This window comes from Tenrec ecaudatus, chromosome 9, assembly GCF_050624435.1.
Source record: "Tenrec ecaudatus isolate mTenEca1 chromosome 9, mTenEca1.hap1, whole genome shotgun sequence".
Lineage (NCBI taxonomy): Eukaryota > Metazoa > Chordata > Mammalia > Afrosoricida > Tenrecidae > Tenrec > Tenrec ecaudatus.
The window spans coordinates 15,949,712-15,971,436 of NC_134538.1; positions in this window are offsets into that span (position 1 = coordinate 15,949,712).

Sequence of the window (21,725 nt, forward strand, 5' to 3'; positions counted from 1 at the left end):
ATTCTCATTAAAACCTTTCCCAAGGGGAACCAATCACAATGATCTACATATAATGCCCAGGGGGATGGACAACAGAAAAGTGGGTAAAGGAAGACAGTGTTCAGTGTAAGACATGAAAATATATATGTAAATTATCAAGGGTTCATGAAGGAGAGAGGGTGGGGGAGGGGGGAAATGAGCTGATACCAAGAGGTCAAGTAGATAGAAAATGTTTTGAAAATGATGACGGAAACATATGTACAAAAGAGGAGTAGAAAGCCTCCTCTTTCTACTTTGAAGCAGCTGGTGGTTTTGAGTTGCTGACCTTGTATTTAGCAGTTCAACAGGTAACCACTACACTACCAGGGCTCCTTAAAAAGAATGAGGTGACTAACCCGAACCAGAAAGTATTTGCAATATCTATAACTAGCGAATTAGCATACAAGGTACATACAAATTGTTACCAATAAAGAAAACAGAGAAATGGGCATACACCTATATACACATAAAATCTCTAACAAAAATCCCTCTGGAAGCCAATCGCAAAAGTAGAAATATTATATGAGACCACACTTATAAATAGGGGTGTGTGTGGTAGTTACATAATGTGGTGTTAGTTTGGGACTTGAGAGGATTAAGAGTGAAGGGGTGGAGTCTAGTCTGTCAATTGGATCATAGCCAATGAGACCTCTTGTGGGCATGGCCTTCTCCTGAGGATTCTGGAAACTCCTGTATTTTCCTCCTTGGGGGCGGGAGATTCTCTCTCTCTCTGCTCATACCTTGAGAGACACTACTGACAAAACACATGGCGCTACACTGATATAGCCCGTGACCTCTGGAGCTGGAGAAGTCACGTGGAGGGTCCTGCCTGAGCTGAGATGCTTACACCGCCCCTGGATCCACAAGACTTCCAACCCCCACTGGCCTGCAATCTTCCTCCACTCGGTGTCATTGCATATGTTTTGTGAGTCTGAAGAGGACTTTATAGATTGATATTGGACATATGAGTTAATATGGGACTTATGGACTTGATCTGGACTGGCCTGGGATGTTTTCTCAATCCTCAACTGCTCTTGTATATAAACCTCTTTCTTATTCACATATGAGTCTCCATGAATTTGTTTCTCTAGTCTACCCAGACTAACACAGGGGAGAAAGATGAAGACTTTCACACCAAGGGAACAGATGTTGAAGATTGCCGAGGGCGAAAGAACAATTAGTTGTGTTTTTTTAATGTCTTTAAATAAAGCAGCTGGGATCTGGATAAGCATGGCATTATATTTATAGTTTGCTTTGGGTAGTGTTAGCGTGTTCACAATGTTAAGTATTCCTACACATGAGCATGGGATAATCTTCCATTTATATAAGTCTCTTTCGGTTCCTTGACATAGTGTTGTGCAGGCTCCTTTGCACAGCCTTTTGTTTCTCTGCTTTGGTTTACTCTTAAGTGTTTCATCTTTTGGGTGGCTATTGTAAATAGTATTGTTTCTTCACCTCTTGTTCAGACCTTTCGCCATTAGTGCGCAGGAATCAAATTGATATTTGTGTGTCAGTGTTGTATCCTGTCACATAGTCCAATCTTTCTATTTACAATTTTTTGAGTCTTTGGGTTTTCTACATATAAAATCATATCATCTGGGAATAATGAGAGAGTCACCTTTATTTTGCAATCTGAATCCTTTTGATTTCTTTTTATTGTCAAATGGTTTTTGCATGGGTACACTGGTGAAAGATGCAAAGAACATCAAAAGAAAATGGGAAGGGGGGAAATGAGGAGCTGATACCAAGGGATCCAGCAGAAAGCAAATGTTTTGAGAATGATGAGGGCAACAAATGTACAAATGTGCCTGACACAATGGATGGATGGATGGATTGTGATAAGAGTTGTAGGAGCCCCCAATAAAATGATTTAAATAAAATAAATGGAAAGAAAACAGTCACTGTACCAAAAAGAACTAATCAACATTCAGTTATTTCAAGAAGTAGTATATGAGTAAGAGCCATTGGTACTGAAGGAAGAAGTTCAAGTTGCACTGAAAGTGTTAGCCAAAACCAAGGTACCAGGAATTCAATGGAAATATTTCAACAAGGTGAGAAAGCATTGGAAACACTAATCTATTCCAAGAAATTTGGAAGACAATGCTTGACCAACTAATTGGAAGAGCTCCATATTTGTACTCAATCCAAAGAAAGGTTACCCAACAGAATGCTCAAATTATAAAACAATATTTCTAATATCAAATGCAAGCACAATTTTCTTGAAAAGCTTCCAGGCAGTACATTGACAAGAAGCTGCCAGAGGTTGAGGCTGGATTCAGAAGAGGACCTGGAACAAGGGATATTATTGCTGATGTCAGATGGATCTTAACTCAAAGCAGAGAATTCCAAAGGAATGTTTACTTGTGTTTTATTGACTATTCAAAGGCATTGAACTGTGTCGATCATAACAAAATATGTGTAGCCTTGAGAAGAAAGAGAATTCTAGAACACCATATTGTGTTCATGTGGAACCTGCATGTGGTAGTTATAAAATCATTTGTCAATTAGAGAGGATTGAGAGTGAAGGAGTGGAGTCTAGTCTGTCAATCAGGTCATCGCCATGAGGCCACACATGAGGTCTCTGTGTGGGCCTGGCCTTCTCCTGAGGATTCTGGGAACTCCTGTATTCCTCTTTGGAGGCAGGACACTCTCTCCTCCACCACCACCCCTTTTCTCCTCACTCCCTGCGAGACGTCCCTGTAGAGAAGACACATGGAGAGAGGCTGATGGAACCAGAGCTGATGGATGAGTCAGGAGAAGCCTCTAATCTGACATCAGCCCATGAGTTTGGAACTTGCCCATATCCTTGATAGAAACCCCTCTGTAGATGGGCATATTTAACATTCGCTGATTTTCCTTCTGTAGAGAATTCTACCTAAGACATTGGGTATGATTCGTGGCCACGGTCACTGGTACTCCCTGGTGACTGGGCATCTCTCAATCACTAATTACACACACAGACAAGTTCCTTAAGAGCAAGCCTGCCCCTTGCTGCGCTGGCCACCAAGTTCACTGCCATTGTGTCAATTCATTGGGACTTCAAGGCACAGGTGGCTGCTCTTTACCTTTATAGAAGCAGACAGCCTCATCTTCTACAGAATTGCTGGTAGATTTGAACCCCTGATTTTGTTGTTAGCAACCCAATGCATACCCCCGAGACTACTTGGGCTCTTTGGAATGCTCATTGGAGTGGTAGTCTACTTTTTAAACACTCTCTACCTGAGGGCAAAGCTGCCACATTGGTAAGGTGTTGGTGGTCTTCGTTGTCTAGAGAAACAAATCCAGTGATGTTCATCTGTCTATAAGAAAGAATATCATGTCAAGAAATAAGGCACCCCATCCCAGTACATCTCCAGCCCATAGTCCGATGCTAGTCTGTAAGTCCCTCTTTAAAGTCAGGTAGCCACACAGATCAAGGTAAACTGGAAAGCGGAAAGACACCAGGCTGATGAGTGCAGAGTCATATGTGGATCCAAAGCGGGTGAAAATATGTCAGGGTGCCAATAGCTCTCAGGGTTGGGTGGGCCACCCCTCAAGGCAGACCGAGTTCCCGCAAGCAGGAAGGTGGAAGGGAAGAGAGAGAGCAGTTCCCAGAGTCCCTCGCTCTTAGACAAAAGGCCGCACCCCCAGTGAGATTTCATCAAGCTACCGCTTGACAGGGTGGTCCCCATCCCTAGCCATGAGTGCAGAGTTGCCATAAATATCAATGGTCAGAATAAACTCAAATGAACTTATGCCATGGCTCAAACTGGAGTTAAGATCCCTGCTAGCTATAAACCACTTGCTTTAGAACTGAAGTTCTAAGGCGCCACTTAAAGGTGCAGAAGTGGCTTTTATTGCCAGGGCTCCAGGATCAAGAAAGCTCCCAAGCCCTTGGCAGAGTCGAGTCCATAGGTGCCCGGGCCACGGGGGGATGGGGGTGTATGGAATCTCCACAGTATTGACTGCCAAAGCACCACTGACGGAGACAGGCAGGGACATTCATCAGCGTCTACTTCAGCCAAAAACGATGAGGAAATATGACCAACTTGATCTTTCTGCTGACAGAACTAGCAGGTAGCAGTTAGAAACTCGGTTTCCAATAAAAATTAACTCACCCTTGTGCTAAAATAATCAACCATTCAAAGATCAAAAGGGCATCATTTCCCCAAGGACAAAGTTCAGAGGGTTAGGGAAGAAAGAGGAATGGAAACAGGAAACACAGGAAGGAACTGGACTAAATGATGGTGCCTTTGTAAGGATCACAATGGAGGAGTTGAATCAGAATGTGTGTGACTTGTTGGATGTAGAACTATGATCTGCTCTGTAAACCTTCGCCTAACTCACACTCACACACAAGAAGTTTGTGTGTTTTTTTAATGCCTTTGTCTCCATTTCTGAAAGCCAAGGGAACGCAGGCAGTCGAGGGGTGTTTAGGCCTTGAGCACCCATGCACCCCATTATCACTGGGAGCTTTCCCTCTGCTCTTGGCCAGTGTTTAACCCAAGGAGGCGTCCTGGTGTCCCCAGTCTTGCTCTTTTGGGCAATTCCCAGTGGGTACTGTGGCTACTTCGAAGGAGCCAAAACCAACAAAATGGTTCCTGTGCTTTGACAAGACAGTCAAAGCTGCTGCTGCTTCTTCTTCTTCCTCCTCCTCCTCCTCTACTATCATTTTATTTGGGGCTCATACAACTATTACTGCAATCCATAAACATCCATCCATGGTGTCGAGCACATTTTTACATTTGTTGCCATCATCATTCTCAAAATATTTTCTTTCTACTAAGCTTCAGGTCAGTTCTTACTCATGGCAACCACATAAGCCTCAGAACAGAACTGCTGCATAGGATTTTCAGAGGTGTGACTTTCCAAAAACAGTTCACCAGAGGCACCTTGGGTGGCTCGTAACCACCAGCAGTGCTTCACTGTGTGCCCCACCCAGAGGCTTCCAAGTACCAATGTCAGTGTTGTTTGGGGCCTGACAGCCAGTTCTGACACAGAGCCACTGACACAACGGAAAGAAACGCCGGTCCTGGCCCATCCTTACTACTGTTGGAGCCACTGGCCCAACCTATCGTATTGTGTCTTCTCTTTTGCTGAGCTTAAACTTGGGCCTTGGTGGAGCAGGAATCTGCTAGAAGAGGAAGGACACTGCCACCTTGGAATGCAAAGCGCAAAGGGTTTCGTAGGAGCAGCCTTGGGATGGGGGTGGGGTGGGAGACAGAAAGGAAAACGAAGGAAAGAGTCCAAAAGCAGGGTGAGGGAGCCGGCCAAGATTTCAGCAGACTTTGGGTTTACACAAGCTCTGTGCCCTGCCCTACCTAAGCATGCTGGGCATTGGGGGATAAAACCCCACAACTGAGGATCTGGTCCCGGAAAGGCCTGTTATCTCTAAACTGCAGCTGTTGCAGCCTCCAAAGGGTTATTTCCAGGCCCAAGACCTCCAGTTGCTACCTGCAGTATTCAGCGGCAACTGTCCCCAGCAACCTTGACCTCACATGCCTGGGACTAACATTTGACTATTGTGTTTTCGTTTTCCCCTAAGTGTTCTTTTGTTTTTGATTTTTTTCAATTTACTGGAGATCTTGCAACTCTTGTCACAACCCACACATCGCTGGCATCGGGCGAATTTGTACATATGTGGTCTTCATTCTTTTTTAGACATGTACTTCCTACTGAGCCCTTGGTATCAGCTCCTCTTTTTTTATCCCGCCTCCCCCCTAAGTGTTCTTTTTAAACCGCAAAACACAGCAGAAGACACTATTTTATTTTATTTTTATTTTTTTGCAATCCTCTGGAAATAGCTGGGACACAACCCCAGGCTGAGCTACAAATGTCATTTGTTGTTGTTGTTCGGTGCCATCAAGTTGGTTCCCATAGCATGACCCTATACACAACAGAACAAAACCCAGCCCAGTCTGCGTCGTCCTCCCAGCTGATTATGCTTGAGCCCATTGCTGCAGTCACTGTGTCAGTCCAGCTTGTTGAGGGCCATGTTCCAGGAACTGGTCTCTTCTAATCACGTGCCCAAAGTACACACGGCAAAGCGTCACCATCTTTGCTTCCATGGAGCACCCTGGCTGTACTTCTAAGACAGATCTGTTGGTTCTTTTTGTAGGCCATGAAACTTTCAATCTTCTTCACCAGCACCATTATTTAAGTGTATCAATTGTTCCATAGTCTTCCTTATTCAATGTCCAACTTCCCTATGCAGATGAGGCAACTGAAAATGTCACGGGTCAGGCACACCTTAGAATTGGAAATCTGCTTGCTTTTCAACGCTTTAAAGAAGTCTTGTGCAGCAGAACGGCCCAATGCAGTGTGTCATCTGATCTCCTGCCTGTGCTTCCACGAGCATCGATTGTGGACTATGACAAAAGAATCGCTGTCCTCTTCCAAGGTCACTTATGAGTCGCACCAGAATACGGACAGCCTCCTGAGTAGCAGCAGAACCTTGTCAGCTATGGTGCCAGAAGATGAGCTCGTCAGGTCAGACGGCACTCAAAATATGACTGAGGCAGAGCTGCCTTCTCAAAGTGGAGTCGGCTGCAATGATGGCGATAGAGTCAAGCCTTTGAGACCTTCATTTGCCGGTGGGGCACAACTCAATATGAGAAGAAACAGTAAACGCCTATTAGAAATTGGAATTTGGAACATACAGAGTATCAATCTAAGAAAATTGGAAGGCATCAAAAATGAAGTGGATTGCTTCAATATTGATATCTGAGACATTTTTGGACTGAAATGGATCGGAATTGACCATTCTGAATCAGACAATCACCTGCTTTACTATGCCAGAAATGACAAATTCAAGAGGAATGGAACCATAAGAATGTCATTGGAACAGCCTAATTAAAAAAGGAAAAGAAAATGCTGCAGAGGGTGTGGAGAGACTGGAACTTCGTACGCTGGTGGCAGATCTGAAAATATGTGTAACCACTGTGAAAAAGTGATATGGTGCTACCTCAAACAACTGGGAATAGAAATTCCATACAATCCAACACTACCTCTGATGGGTGTAATCCTAAAAAAGTAAGAGCCATACCACCGCCAGACAAATGCACCCCGTGATCATCACAGCAAGAAATGGGAAGCAGCCCAGAGGCCCGTCAAGATATGGGTACAGAAACTTTGGTTCAGACACACAAGGGACCAGTATGCATCACTGGCAAACAATGATGAAACACCTCGTGACATGCATGGATCTGGAAATCATTATGCAGAGTAAACTTAGTCAATTATAAAAAGGCAAATATAGTATGAGGCCACGACTTTAAGGATAAAACAAAGACAGGGTTTGCATACTGAAGGGAAGAGATTTGGGAGGTTCCCAGTGGAGGGAGAGCAGGGGTGGAAAGCTGAAGCAAAGGGCGGAAAGGTTGACAGGTGTTGCTTTGGGTGAAAGGGAGGGTGGAGTTCTCTAAGAGGAAGAAGAGAAATCAGGGGGAGGGGTGCAGGATAGAGTCAAGGGAGCGGGGCTGATGGGAGGATTGCACTGTTGAGTGCAGAGTCGATGGCTGAAATGTAACCCTTCACGTAATTCACAATAAACATTTACTTTGGAAAAAGAATGTCACTAGAGGGGAACCAGCCAGCTGCCGTCAGGGATCCAGCAAAAGACAGTCAGCCAATCAGTCTCCTGACTAAGACTTCAAAGGTCAGAAAGACAGCACCGTAGCGCACACTACCCCCTCACCATGCGGTCATTCACTCTGCTGGCAGGACTCAAGCTTTAGGACATCAGGCCTGGTCTCATGCAGTTGAGATCCTGGCTCACACATACCACAATTCTTACTTTTTTCTTAAATCATTTTATTGGGGCCTTGTACAACTCTTATCACAATCCATCCACCCATCCATTGTGTCAAGCACATTTGTACATGTGTTGCCCTCATCATTCTCAAAGCAATTGCTTTCTACTTGAGCCCATGGTATCAGCTCCTCATTTTCCCCCTCCCTCCCCACACCGCCTTCCTCACAAACCCGTGCTAATTCCTGATGACAAGAAATTGAATTGAACAAGGACCTCCTTTAGTAAGTATCCCAATGATTCTATACCACGATATGCCAAGGAATCACGACCGAACAGAAGAGGGTTATTAAAAAAAAAGACTCAGTCGAAGGAAGAGAGGGGCCCCTGGAAGGTATTCCCTGGATAGACTGGTCAAGACAGCAAACCCGGTCACACCACCCACATCCTGATCACCCCAATCTGCCGAACAATTCCTCGTGGCTTTCTTTCCACAACCACAAACTCACAAAGGTCTTCACCGGTGTCTAATGAAACGTTTCCTCACTTCAGCCTTCGTGTAACGGGCCCTACCTGTGCCAGGAATATTCCGGCACCTGGAGGCATGAGAACAGTCGGTGAGAGTCCAGCCCTCGGAGGAGTTCGCAACGGGTTGAGTAGAAAAAAAATTCCAAACAGTATTTGACACCCTGCAGAGGCAAGCCCACGCCAACTGTTCCCCAAGCTGCCCTGCTCCCCAGGGACAGAGTGCCCAGGTTTGCCAGGTCTTTGTTCCCTTAAGGCAGTGGTTCTCAACCTGTGGGTCGCGACCCCTTTGGGGGTCAAACAACCCTTTCACAGGGTCACCCAATTCATAACAGTAGCAAAAATTAGTTATGGAGTAGCAGCGAGAATAATGTTCTGGTTGGGGGTCACCACAACATGAGGAACTGTATGAAAGGGCGAGGCATGAGGCAGGTTGTGGACCACTGCCTTCAGGGGTACTGCTGCACCTCACATTCAAAAGAGAAAATCGCCCAATGGCTGGCACAAGGCCGCCTCCCTTCTCCCATTGGAGGTCTTTCTTCCCAAGTTTCTTCCTTCTCGGCTGTCTTCAGGAACAAGTGCCCAATAAGCTCAGGAACAGACATGCTCCTTTCTAGATTTTTCTGCTCAAACTCTGCTAAGCTCTGGAGTTGGTATGTCTGGGTCTTCTGTATGTGCAGGCGGAGCTCTGTCCTGAGACAAGCTGACAGCGAGATGACACCAGGTTTTCCACTTCCTGTGAGAGAATGACTTGACGCTGTAGCAATTGTCCCACACTCTGAGCTGGCCTTGACTTTCCTCCTTGCTCACTAGCCTCTCGGCTCTTTGTTTATTAATTCTGATAATTTTTGAACACCTAACTGCACTTAAAACACTACACTGGTTTCATAAGTAAATATCATAACAGGTAATTATCACCAATACTTTGGTTTTGAATGCAAGCAGGAGGGAGGGGAACAAAACAAATGACCTTCTTGGAAAATTTAACTACAGGAGCAGAAAGATAATGGAATTCTGGGCCCTGCTGTTGGCTTTCAGTCCTCAAAAAACCCAAACCCAAACCCATTGCTGTGAAGTTGACTCCAACGCATAGGCATGCTGCAGGCTATAGCAGAATGGCTCCTTAGCGCTTCTAAGGCTATACATACTTATGGCATATTTATATTTAGGAGATTTATTGCTATACCTTGCTCCGACAGCACGGTTGGTGGATTTGAATGGCCAACCTTTCAGTTAGTGTTTGAACGCTCACCATTGTGCTTCCAGAGCTCCTTTTATTCCATACAAAGCAAGTCAAATATGTTTTACAGATGAGATAGCTCAAGGTGAAGGGTGGTGAAAGTATTGAAGTGAGACTCAAGCCAGCCATGTCTGAAACTGTCGCTCTGTCCCCAACTGAAAAGACAGCAGCTGATGTTTTCGCAGAACCTCAGGTCTTCATCTTCAAGGAAACCACCAAACACAGCACACTCGCTGCAATGGAGGAGAGAAAGAGGAACTCTCCCTGGGGCATGCCGAGGAGGCTCGGATGACTGAGGTGAGAGTGTCTCCTCCCCAGAGTCCCTGAGTGAAACAGATGGCTGAGCGCTCAGCTGCTACCTGAAAAATCAGCCCTTAAGAACCCTTTGCTACATGGGTTTACTATGAATCCCAATTAACCTGGTGGTAACTAGATTTTGGGGCGTTTAACCAAAGATCCATTAGGTAGTAGACCCATAACTACATAGATCAACGTGGAGGAGGCTCGCCCAGCTATAAAACCACAGTTAGATGCTGTGGTGCACTGAATTACTTCCTTTGGCCCTTTAAGCATAGCCTTAGGGCCTTGGTGGTTACACATCAGGGTGCAATCACATGGTCAGCAGTTCTAAACCACCAGCAGCTCCCGTGAGAGAAAGACAGTTAGTCTGGGAAGCCCCAGGGAGTCTCTGAATCACCATGGACTCAATGGCAGCGAGAGCACAGCCTTTGAGACTCTTACAAAGTGATTAGATAAGATGATGCAAATCCAGTGTTGCTGCCCCAGCAAAGGAATTGGGAAAGCTTGCTAACAACAAGGAAAGTAAAAAGAAAGCTTGAGGAAGCAAAGCTATGGAGAGAGGTATAAGCATAGGCGTGTACATAAATAATACACGAATTCATAGGAATAGAGGTATTGGCCTAGGTACATATATTTATATGGCAATACACTGAGGTAGTGAGCAGACTTTGGGCCTCCCTGCTCAAGTACTGCCTCAAAGCAAAAACACTTTGTTCAACAACCTGGCATTCAGTGATGCTCACCCAGCCAACATGATCGACACGATCACTGAAAACAAAATGGGTGCATAAGCAAATGTGGTGATGAAAGGGGGTGGTGCCAGGCTATCAAAAGATTTAGCATCTGGGGTCTTAAAGGCTTGAAGTTAAACAAGCAGCCATCTAGCAGACAAGCAACAGTCCCACATGGAAGAAACACACCAGCATGTGCGATCATGAGGTGTCAACAGGATCAGGTAGCAGGCATCAGAAGACACAAACAAAAACATACTGCTGAGAATGAGAAGAGTCGGAGCAGAGACCCCAAACCCATCCGTACACAATGGAACATTCCCTCACAGAAGGGTCACAAGGAAGGATGAGTCAACCAGGGTGCAGTAGAGCATCAATGGAACATACAATATTCCTCTGGTTCCTTGAGGCTTCCTCACCACACTATCATGACCCCAGCCCTGCCTTTCACTGCATGTCCACAGGTACAGATAGGAGATAAGAGTTCACAACACACGGAATCCAGGAACAGGAATGGGAGTAGTCATATCAGGAGGGTACGGGGAAGGTGGGGAGAGGAAGGGAGGAAGAGAGAACCAACGGAAATGATCAACACATAACCACCACCACCCCAGGGGGATGAAGAACAGAAACCGTGGGGGAAGGGGGACAACAGTCCATGTCAGATATGAAAATAACAATAATTTATAATTTATCAAGGGGTCACAAGAGTGGGAGAAGGAAGGGAGGGGGAAAAGGGAACTGATCCCAAGAGCTCAACAGAAAGCAAACATTTAGAAAATAATGATGGCAACATGTGTAAAAATATGCTTGATACAATTGATGTATGGATTGTTAGAGCTGTAAGAGGCCCCAATAAAATGATCTTTTAATAAAAAAATGTTTAAGAAAACATCACAATAAACAAAGAAGCTATTAAAGAAACAATAAACCAATCTGTCTTAGAAGGACAACCAGAATGCTCCTTGGAGCTGAGGCTGGTGAGGCGTCGTCTACCCTCTTTTGAACATGTAATCCGGAGATCAATTCCAGTAAAGGACAAAGTTGACAGACATCCTCAAAGACCATCAACAAGATGAACTGGCACAGTGGTGACCACAGTGGGCTGGCACATATCCACCACCATGAGGCTGGCGCAGGCCCAGGCAGAGTTCCATTCTGTGGTGCATAAGGTCGTGCATGAGTCGGAACCAACTCAAAGAGGTGACACCTAACACCTTCCAAGACAACAGCCAGTCAGGAAAACTAACTTTCTAGAAAGGGCCAACTATAAAACGATCAAAGAGTGGCACCCCTCTCTGCGAAAATAAATGTAAAACTGTCTTGACTCTAGCCTTGTCAAAGCTTTCATGAGGAGCCTAACTAGTAGGCCCTCCGGACCCCAAGCAGCCCCAAGTGAGTCAGAGATCAAGTGCTCTCCACGGAGTTTTCAGGGCTGATTTTTCAGAAGTAGCCCATCCAGTCTTTCTCCCAAGGCGCCTCTGGGTGGATTTGAACCTACTACCTTTCCATTAGCAGTTAACAAATTGTGCCATCCCGGGACTCCAGGAGTCTAACTCCTAAGATTGGCTGGTGGACGCCACAAATCGGGGTCCACTCACCTAAATATTGGGAGGAAGCTCTTGGTCCCACCGTTGAACCATGCAGGTCCTAAAAGTAAATCCTTCCCCACAAGGTTCCAACGAAAGGCAGCGGACCAGCCTTTCGTGTGGCCAGGGGTGGGGACAGGAGGGCAGGAGGACCCGACCACGTACCCTATACCCTCAGCAGCCAGACCCCTTCGTGCTGCGTGTCCCAGGGGAGGAAGGGAAGATGGAGACTGGAAACTCAGCCCCTTCGCCTAGGGCAGACTCCTTTGCCTGGTGTCCAGGAGGAGAGGAGTCAGGAAACGCACCGCGTGCCAGCGACTACAAGCCTGATGCTCGCGGAGAGGGACCGTGCTGGCATCCAGACACCGCCCAGGGACCCTCCCCGCCGCCCGGGCCACTTTCCTCGGGAGGGTGGGGGTGCTGTGGGAGGGCGGGGGTGCTGTGGGAGGGCGCCGGGCGCACCCGGAGACGTGAAGCGCGCCCAGGCTAGTGGCGGCGTGGCCCAGGTCAGTAGTCCGGGTCGGGGTCCAGCTGGACAACAGCCGGGACCCGGAACCGGGTCCGGTAGCCTGAAGTGCGCCTGGAGGTCAAGCCCCAAAGCTCCTCCTCAGGCTCCTTGGACCAGCCCCCTTAGCTCGTTAGGCACCAGTCCGCGGCGCACAGGTGGTCCCCAGCGACGGCAGGTGTGCGCGGGCCGACAGGTGCGTCCGCAGGGCTGGCCCCAGCTCCCAAAGGCCAAGCCACTGACCTCGGAGCGGCGGGAGGAGCGGGCGCGGCGGCGGGGCGCCCCTTACCTGCGGCTCCGCGGGCGGCCAGCATGCTCTGTTCCTAGCCAGGGGCCGCCCCGCCCCGCCCTGCCTGCCCGGGGCCCGCTCCTGCCCACCCCGGGGCCCCGCCCCTCTGGGCATCCCCGAGGGCCCCGCCCCTCCTGCCCCAGGAGCCCGCCCCTCCGGGTATCCCCAAGGGCCCCGCTCCTCTGGGCATGCCCAAGGGGCCAAGGCCCAACTGCCCCCTCCACACCTGGTTCCTTCGCCAAGCTCGGCCAAGCGCATCCCCCAAACTTCCGCCAGATTTGGGAGGAGTATTTATGGTTCTTTTACATTTTATGTTGGCGTCCTCTCGGTGGCGGTGAGTTTGGTTCTGTGTGGACTTTTCTCTGCATTTTTTTTCCGGTGGACTCGCTCAGTAGTGTCATCCACGCTCCACTGCTAATTGTCAGGTTGGTAGTTTGACTCCACTCAAAGGTTCCCTGAGAAATAGGCCCAGGGAATGACTTTCCCTAAAGGAGGCTTGAAGCCCCTATGGGGTGCCCTGAATTGAATGGAGGGCGTCGGGCCAGCTCACCTCGTGGCACCCTGGCCTTTTGTCCACTTCTCCTTTGGGGTTGCCAGGCCAGGGGTGAGCGTTCGGAAACTTGCAGCGGGTGTTAGCCACACTTTCTTGTGAGGAACTATGTTCAAGGGGGGGGTTTCTTTTTTAAAACAAAATATTAATGACTATATGCCAAGAATTTTATTTCACTCCTGAATTAAGGAGAGTACCTGTAAAATGTTGCAAAAGTCATTCATAGTGAGATCCGTTTAACAAGGGCAGGCAAAACTACCCAATATTCAGCCAATCACAACTCCGCAGGATACTATCGCGTGCACATTTCTGGAAAGAGGCCTTACATTATCCCTTTTCCACAACAAACGACACAGTTGAACAAAGTAGCTTAATGACAGTGAAGGTCACTATGCGTCGGCATTGACTCGATGGCCGTGAGTTTGTTTTTATTATTTATTTCCAATCAAAATCACATTCACAGGGTTGCAACTGCTCTGATGTGTCCAGGGGCTCTTGTGGGGAAACAGAATCGGGAAGAGGCTGTATTCGAACAAATTCTCTTGTTTGTAGTTAAGGAGCCTGGGAGGCCAGGGCTCCCATGGAGGGATACCTTCACATTTGTAGGTTAGAGATGCTCTTCAATCACATTCTCCTAAGTAAAAGTTATTCCCCACAATAATGCCAATCTTAAGGTGCTCACAAGCACAGGGTTGCTAGGATACACACTTGAAGGTCAACTGCCTGAAGGCTACCTGCCTCAATGTTGTCTGCTATCTAGAGCAATCAGACCCTATTGTCTGTCCCACCCTAAGTAGGGCCCACTCCCTTCTGCAAGGATCATAGATTGTTCCCCTGGAGAAGCATTCAAAGACTCTAAGGTCAAGCCAGCTCAGGCTCTACCAGAGTTAAGCTGCGGTCTTAACTCTGGAGCCTGCCCATCTTGTTACATATGTACCTTCCTGTCACATGCCTGCCTCTAGCTCGTCCCCCTCATGTTGTATGTCCCCTAATACAACCCCTTCCCGTTACGGATGTGCTTACCATGACTTGCACGCCCGACAGAATGCATTCCTGCCTCATTCTGGTTCCGGTCGCCATGGGAGAGGTGAGCCCTTGCTTGCTTTATCTTGTCTGATGTCTCTTTAATTTACCCCTCAGTTACACAACCGCCCCTTGGACCCATTCAGTTGTGGGGAGGCTTGTCCACTACAATGGACCACAAAATGGCAAGCAGACAGCAGAGTTTACTTGGAAATAAAAGCACCTGACGCAGCAGCAGGTGGGGACTCCAGTGTGTTGCTGCTGAATGAACTGTGTCTAGGGGTTTTCATCAGGGTGTGGGGTACTGCTCTGTCTGCTTCTCCAGGTTATAAACAAACCCGTCCTGAGACTGGTGTTGTTTCTCAGGTCCAAGGAGTCTTTGGTTTGATGACCTTGGAGTTTAGAATCAGCCTAGGGGTCAGATGCCAGAAGGTTTAAGATTAGATTGTCCCAGGCTGTTGAGATTCTCCTTCCAGATATCCAGCGGTTCCCACCACACTTCCCATCACCAGGCATCTTTCCCTCACTGCCTGCTGTCTGCCTGTCTCCTCTCCCTCCACAGGTATATGGAGTTTCAGTTTATTCTTTTGAGGGACACGATTTAACCTATAGCACCCTCAAACTACACTGTATTCTCAGCCCATATGGACCTCTGCCCCAGAGAGGCCTTCTTAAACTCACCCCCATTGTCTCTTCCACCCAGTCTCAGCAATCACTCAGGGGACCCTTTCTACTGACCCTCGACCTGCACCCCCACCTGCTGAAGGTCAGAGCATCGCCACACAGTTCCGGGACATAAAAACAGCCCCGCACCCACACCCTTGGTAGAGTCTAGAACCCCATGTCCTCCTTAGAACAACCCTTGGGTCACCTGTTGGAAGGCTGCAGTTCCATTTTGCAGAGTAGCAAAACCACAGAGTTCCCGGGACAGTGGGATCCCGTAAGACTTCACTCCTGCAGCTCCGGGTGCTCACTTACATGTATTTCAGCCCCCAGCATCTGCGTGTGATGCAGGACTGGGCAGTGCTGTCCACAGAGTCGCTATGGTCGTAAGTAACTCCATGGCACCTCACAGCGACAGCGACCCTGGGTGCCCTCTAAGGAGCCTTGGAGGGTTGAGGCTGCCTGCCCCTTTCGAGATTCACAGTTCTGAAGCCCGATGTTGGGTCGGAATTGACTTGAAGGCATTGGTGGGCACCATGTGCCTCGGTGACACTACCAGGTAAACACCAGACTGCTGATTGTAAGGTCAGTAGTTCAAACCCCACCAGCTACTGGTCGGGGGCGGGTGGGGGTGGGGGTGGGGAAGAAGCTGTTCCCACAAAGATTTACAAAGCCTCAGAAACCTATGTTGAATCGCCACGTGTCAAAATCACCTGGAGGCAGTGGATTGGCTTTGTTTTCTAGTTGTACCACGTGTCTGGCTCTATTCTAGATACGCGGCCTTCTGCATTGAACACAAGAGAAAAGACACTGCCCACTCAGAGGAGAGTTTCTGGTGGGCAGAAGACAAAACCAGTGCTCAGATAGAGCTGACACCCTGGTTGCCCATGTGTGTCAGAGTAGAACTGTGTTCCACAGGGTTTCCAGGGCTGATTGTTTTCTGGGTTTCTTGTTTTGTTTTGCTTTTTCAGAAACACATCACCAAAGCATTTGTCGGAGGCACCTCTCAGTGAAAACGAAATTTCCCCTTCCCATTAGGCGCTGAGCTTGTGAGCTCCGCCCAGGCAGAGCATCCTTACTGGCTACTCTTTTTCTTTGGTGTCATACAGTTCAGTCTTACTCATAGTGACCCCTCGTTGCAGAAGATAGCTGGACCATAGGTTTTCCCAAACTAATCTCCATATTAGAAGATGCCACATCTCCATCCCAGAGAGGCTGGGATGCTCAAACCACAGACCTTTCGGTTAGCAGCTGCATGCTTCACCACTAAGTCACCAGGGCTACCAGGCAGAAGCTGCACCACCACAATTAAGGACCCCACGGTAGTGCCTCAGATAAGACCTGTGGAGCGTACTGCAGAGGAAGGGGCAAAGAGGAGGGTGCGATTTGAAGTAAAGCGTCAGCTGTACATCCGAGCCTAGGTTATGAGCACGAGGCTTGCAGAAGGCTCGGGGCACAGTGGGAGCATGCTATCCATTTTTGAGTCTCCATGTTGATTCAACCTCGCTGAGCCCTTCCTCATCAATGACTGTGGGGGAGGTCAGCCCCTCACCGCCATCCTCCAAGTTGCCAGACTGCAGTAGGCCCCATGCCCTGCTGTGAAAGACAATGGATGCCTGCAGTCATCTATTTGGTTCCAGTAGGTGGGGTTTACACCCTATTGATAATGGTTCCTATGGAGATCTAGGGAATAGGTCAAAGTTAAGCCTCCATCCTAAACCTTGGATCTGCCTGTCTTGTCACATGTATAACCCCAATTACCCCCCTTCCTATTGTGTGTATGTCCCTAGACCACCCCCCTCTCATTACTGTATTACCCATAGGACAGCCCCTTCCAGTGACGTGGGTCCTCACCTGTAATTAGGGGGCTTGCATGTCCCCAGAGAATATAAAAGGCCTGGGCTAGCATTACATCTCTCTGTCTCCCTCCACGTGGACCATCCTGCGGGGCAGAGGTGAGCATGCTACGATGAAACATGTCTGACTCCCATTTATTTCAATGCTTCACTTCTATCTCTCATGCTCTCTATAACTTTACTAGGATCTTTACTTATTATCGCTGTACAATTGTGCCTCCCAGACCCATAATGTTGTGTTAGGGGTTGGCTTCCCCTGACAAATGACCCACAATGCAAAGGGAGAGTATGTTTGAAAGCAGATTGCTACCTCTCATCCAGCCAGCCTTCCTAAGGGCAGCCTAGCCTTCAGGGACTTGCCTGGGTGGGCCCTTGATGGTATTTAGGGTACAGGAGATACATGGTCATGTGCCATACCCTGATATAGGGTCCTGAACCAATCTTGTAAGTTTTGTTTTAATCAGCCAGAGTGGCTTCTGTAGTCCGGCCTGCAACTGAAGTGAATTGATCTGCCCGCAATCATGACCTTGTGGTAGTTTCCTTTGTCCTCCATATCCTGCACAAACGTTGCCATTTCTGTTTATCCTGGGACCCCATGATGGCCTTGTCCTATGGTCTGTCCTATGGTCTCTCTTCATCTAGATGTTTCTCTTTCTCTTGTAATTGTCCTGTTTGAGACTTGATAAATGTGTCTCTCCAAATTATATTTGAATTTGAGGTCTCTTTTCTTCCCGAGAACAAACACAAGCCTCGTTTAAAGGGTGACAGTTGAGCAAACAGCTGCAGAGAGTGAGGCAGTAAAACATGTGGAGAGAGGGAGACAACCAACTTTCCAGCAGGCACAAAGACCCTGCGGTGACAGCAGCTCTCCTGGTCCCTCTATTTTTCACTCCTTTATTCTTTATTGTCTTTTTTATTCTGATGTGTAGCTTCCAGGCTTGTTCGATTTTTTTAAGTTTTATTCATATAGTACATGAGCATGAATACCTTCAAAAGAACATTTTAAAGACAGAACAATAAACTGAGAAATTCCGTACTTCTCACCCAATTTCTGTTCCCAAAGTCATTTTTTAATCAAATATTTTCTGTTTTTATTTCTTTTAAAACATTTTTTCTGCTTTTCTTTAGAGGTTCTGGGTTTAATTTTTGATTCCATAGGGTGAATTTACTAAAAAGATAGAAATAAATTATTCTAAATTTGCTTATAATATTTTGTCGTATTGGCATTTACACTTAAATTTTGAATCAAGCAGAATTTATCTCTGTAGTGCGTGTAGAAGGCTGTGGGTGACAAAGCAAACCCAAACCCATCCGCAGGGCCCCCACATGGATTAAGCCTCCAGCGAATTCCCTCTGACCAGAGTCCAGAGATGGGAGTAGCCTTGCTGTCCGGCAGAGAGCCTGATGAAGTCAATTCTGGCAGATGTACTTAGGCTAAAATGTAATCGTTTATCTTTCAATACGTTTTGAGCCATTTTAAAGTTGTTTCACTTTCTATTTTCTGCATTCTTTTAAATTGAGGTTTTTCGATATTTTGTCTAGTCATTGTTTGGGGTCAATTTGTTTCTTAGCTTGCTTGCTTCCTGTTTGTGCTTTGTATGATTTTATGTATATGAAATCTAGGAAGGGAACAAGTGATCCAAAATCGGTAGCGTGGAGGATGTAAGAGGCCTGGTAGGGCTTGATCAAGGGCAAGGTAACCGAGAGGAATTACTGAAACCCAAATGAAGACTGAGAATGATAGTGGGACAAGAGGAAAGTAAAAGGAAATAGAGGAAAGAACTAAGAAGCAAAGGGCATTTATAGAGGTCTAAATACAGGCATGTACATATGTAAGTATATTAATATATAACAATAGGGATATAGGTCTATGTACATATATTTATATGTTAATATTAAGAATGCAGACAGACATTGAGCCTCTACTCAAGTACTCCCCCAATGCAAGAAAACTTTGTTCTAATGACCTGGCATTCTGTGACACTCACTTCCCCAACACTATCACTGAAGACAAAATGGATTCATAAGCAAATGTGGTGAACAAAGCTGATGGTGCCTGGCTATCAAAAGATTTAGCATTTGGGGTCTTAAAGGCTTGAAGGTATAAAAGTGACCATCTATCTCAGAAGCAACAAAGCCCACAGGGAAGAAGCACACCAGCCTGTGTGATCACGAAGTATAGTCAATGGGATCAGGTATCAGGTATCAAAGAACAAAAAAAAATCCTATCATTGTGAATGAGGAAGAGTGTGGAGTGGGGACCCAAAGCCCATCTGTAGCCAACTGGACATTCCCTTACAGAAGGGTTGTGGGGAGGAGACGAACCAGTCAGGGTACAGGGTAGCAACGATGAAATATACACTTTTCCTCTAGTTCTTAAATGCTTCCTCCCCACCACTATCATCATCCCAAATCTACCTTACAAATCCGGCTAGACCAGAGGATGTACACTGGTGCATATAGGAACTGTAACCACACGGAATCCAGGACAGATGAACCCCTCAGGACCAGTGGTGAGAGTGGTGATACCGGGAGGGTAGAGGGAAGGTGGGGTAGAAAGGGGACCCGATCACAAGGATCTACATATAACCCCCTCCATGGGAGGTGGACAACAGAAAAGTGGGTGAAGGGAGATGTCAGACAAAATAATAATAATTTATAAATTATCAAGGGTGCATGAGTGGGGAGGGAGAGGAAAAATGAGCTGATATCAAGGGTTCAAGTAGAAAGCAAATGTTTTGAGAATGATGAGGGCAGCACATGTACAAATGTGCTTGACACAATGGATGGATGGATTGTGATAAAAGGTGTACGAGCCCCCAGTAAAATGATTTTAAAAAAAAGTAGTGAGTGCTAAAAAACAGGAACCCTTGGGCCCATTGAAGGTTTACATCGATTTTTGCTTAGTTCCTATCCCTCTCCCACCCCCACCCCGCAAGCTATTGGGAAGGTATATTTTATCCAAATGGAAATTGAAATTTTCTATTCAATGAAAAAGGGGAAATATTGCTGAGTATGCCTTACAATCCCAAGTGAGCAGGCAGGCCCTGAGTGGAACACCCTTCAGGAGGAAGAAGCCATGTGCTACATGGAAGGGCTTGCCATGCCTCTCCGAAATTCCGCTCAACCTAGTCCTCCTCTCCATTCCGACACCTTTTTCCTAATTCCTACCATTTTATGGACTCCTAAGTCCACACGCAGAGGCTCAATTGTGTAAGCTCAGCTGATTAAAATTAATTAGATATGCACAAATTTATATTCATTTTATATCAAAATATTTCTTTGTAGAGTAAATAACAATATAGATAAATCAACAATATAGCTAGACAGTAATACAATCTACTGAATCTTCCACCTAATTTTCTTCAGGTCCTGCATATAGATTTGTAGAATTCATAGTATGCTAACAAATCCACACGAAGGTAGTTTGCTCATTTTTCAGCAAAAACCTGATTTGATGAATGTATAGCTTTAATAAAACAACTGGCTGTTGGGGGACACAAGGTATTCAGAGAAAATTACATCGGCCCAGTCTTCTATTAAATACTTGGGCCACCTAATTTCTGCAGGAGACTTTTCTTTTGCCTCGAAATGGAAATAAGCTATTCTTCCCTTTTCTATACTGGAAACAATTATGGAGGTTTCTCTAGCTCTGCCGCTTTTGTCAAAGCTTGATTTCCATTTTTTTCTTAGCTTCAACCTTTGTACAAATATTATAAAACCTCTGACCCAGATTCATTCCAAACCACACCAGAGGATCAGGAAACTGTAGTTCTGTTAAAGGGGGATTTAATACTCTGTCTGTAGATTTCCCTATCACTTAGATTTTCCAATTTCCAGTACATGAAGTGCCTGGACATGCTTTAGGCATTTCTAATAAAAATCATAGAGGACAAAGGAGACCTACAACCAATAGAGCCTACAATTTGACCCTGTCGCAAGAGAATATCATCCGCCCTGCCTTAGGAATGTGACTGGCCCTGCCAAGCTAATGGAAACAACAGCAGAAGTGGGGCTGAGAAACGTTTGTATGGCTATGTGACCTGGATAGAGGAAAGCCTGTGGAAGTGGAAACTTTGGGATCTTTCATTGGTGATGGGGCATGATTCAGAAACAACTACAAAAATCAGAACTGGGAATGTGCAAAGTCTGAATCTAGTCAATTTGAAATGGTCAAAATTGAAACTGAATGCATAAAGATCTATTTCCTGGGCATTAGTAAACTGAAATGGGCTGGTATTGGCCAGTTTGAATCAGAAAATAATGTAACTTACTATGCCAGAAATCACACAATCAAGGGAAATGGTCTTGTACTCACTGTCTAAAAGGACATGGTAAAAGTCAGTCACTAAGTACAATGCTGTCTGTGATCGGATTCTATCGATCTGCTCTCATGGAGATCCAATCAATATAACTATCAGTCACAGTTAGCCACCAACCACAAAAGCTAGTAATCAAACTGAAGAATTCTACCAGCAACTTCAGTCAGAAATTGATCAAACATGCACTCAGGACACATTGATAACTATCGATAGTTAGAATGCAAAAGTTGGAAACAAAGTGGAAGGAACCGTAGTTTGAAAATATGAACTTGGTGATAGAAATGAAGCTGGAAATCATATAATAGAATTTTGCAAAACCAACGACTTGATCACAGTAAATACCTTTCCAACAACACAAAACAGGAGTATACACATGAATGTCTCC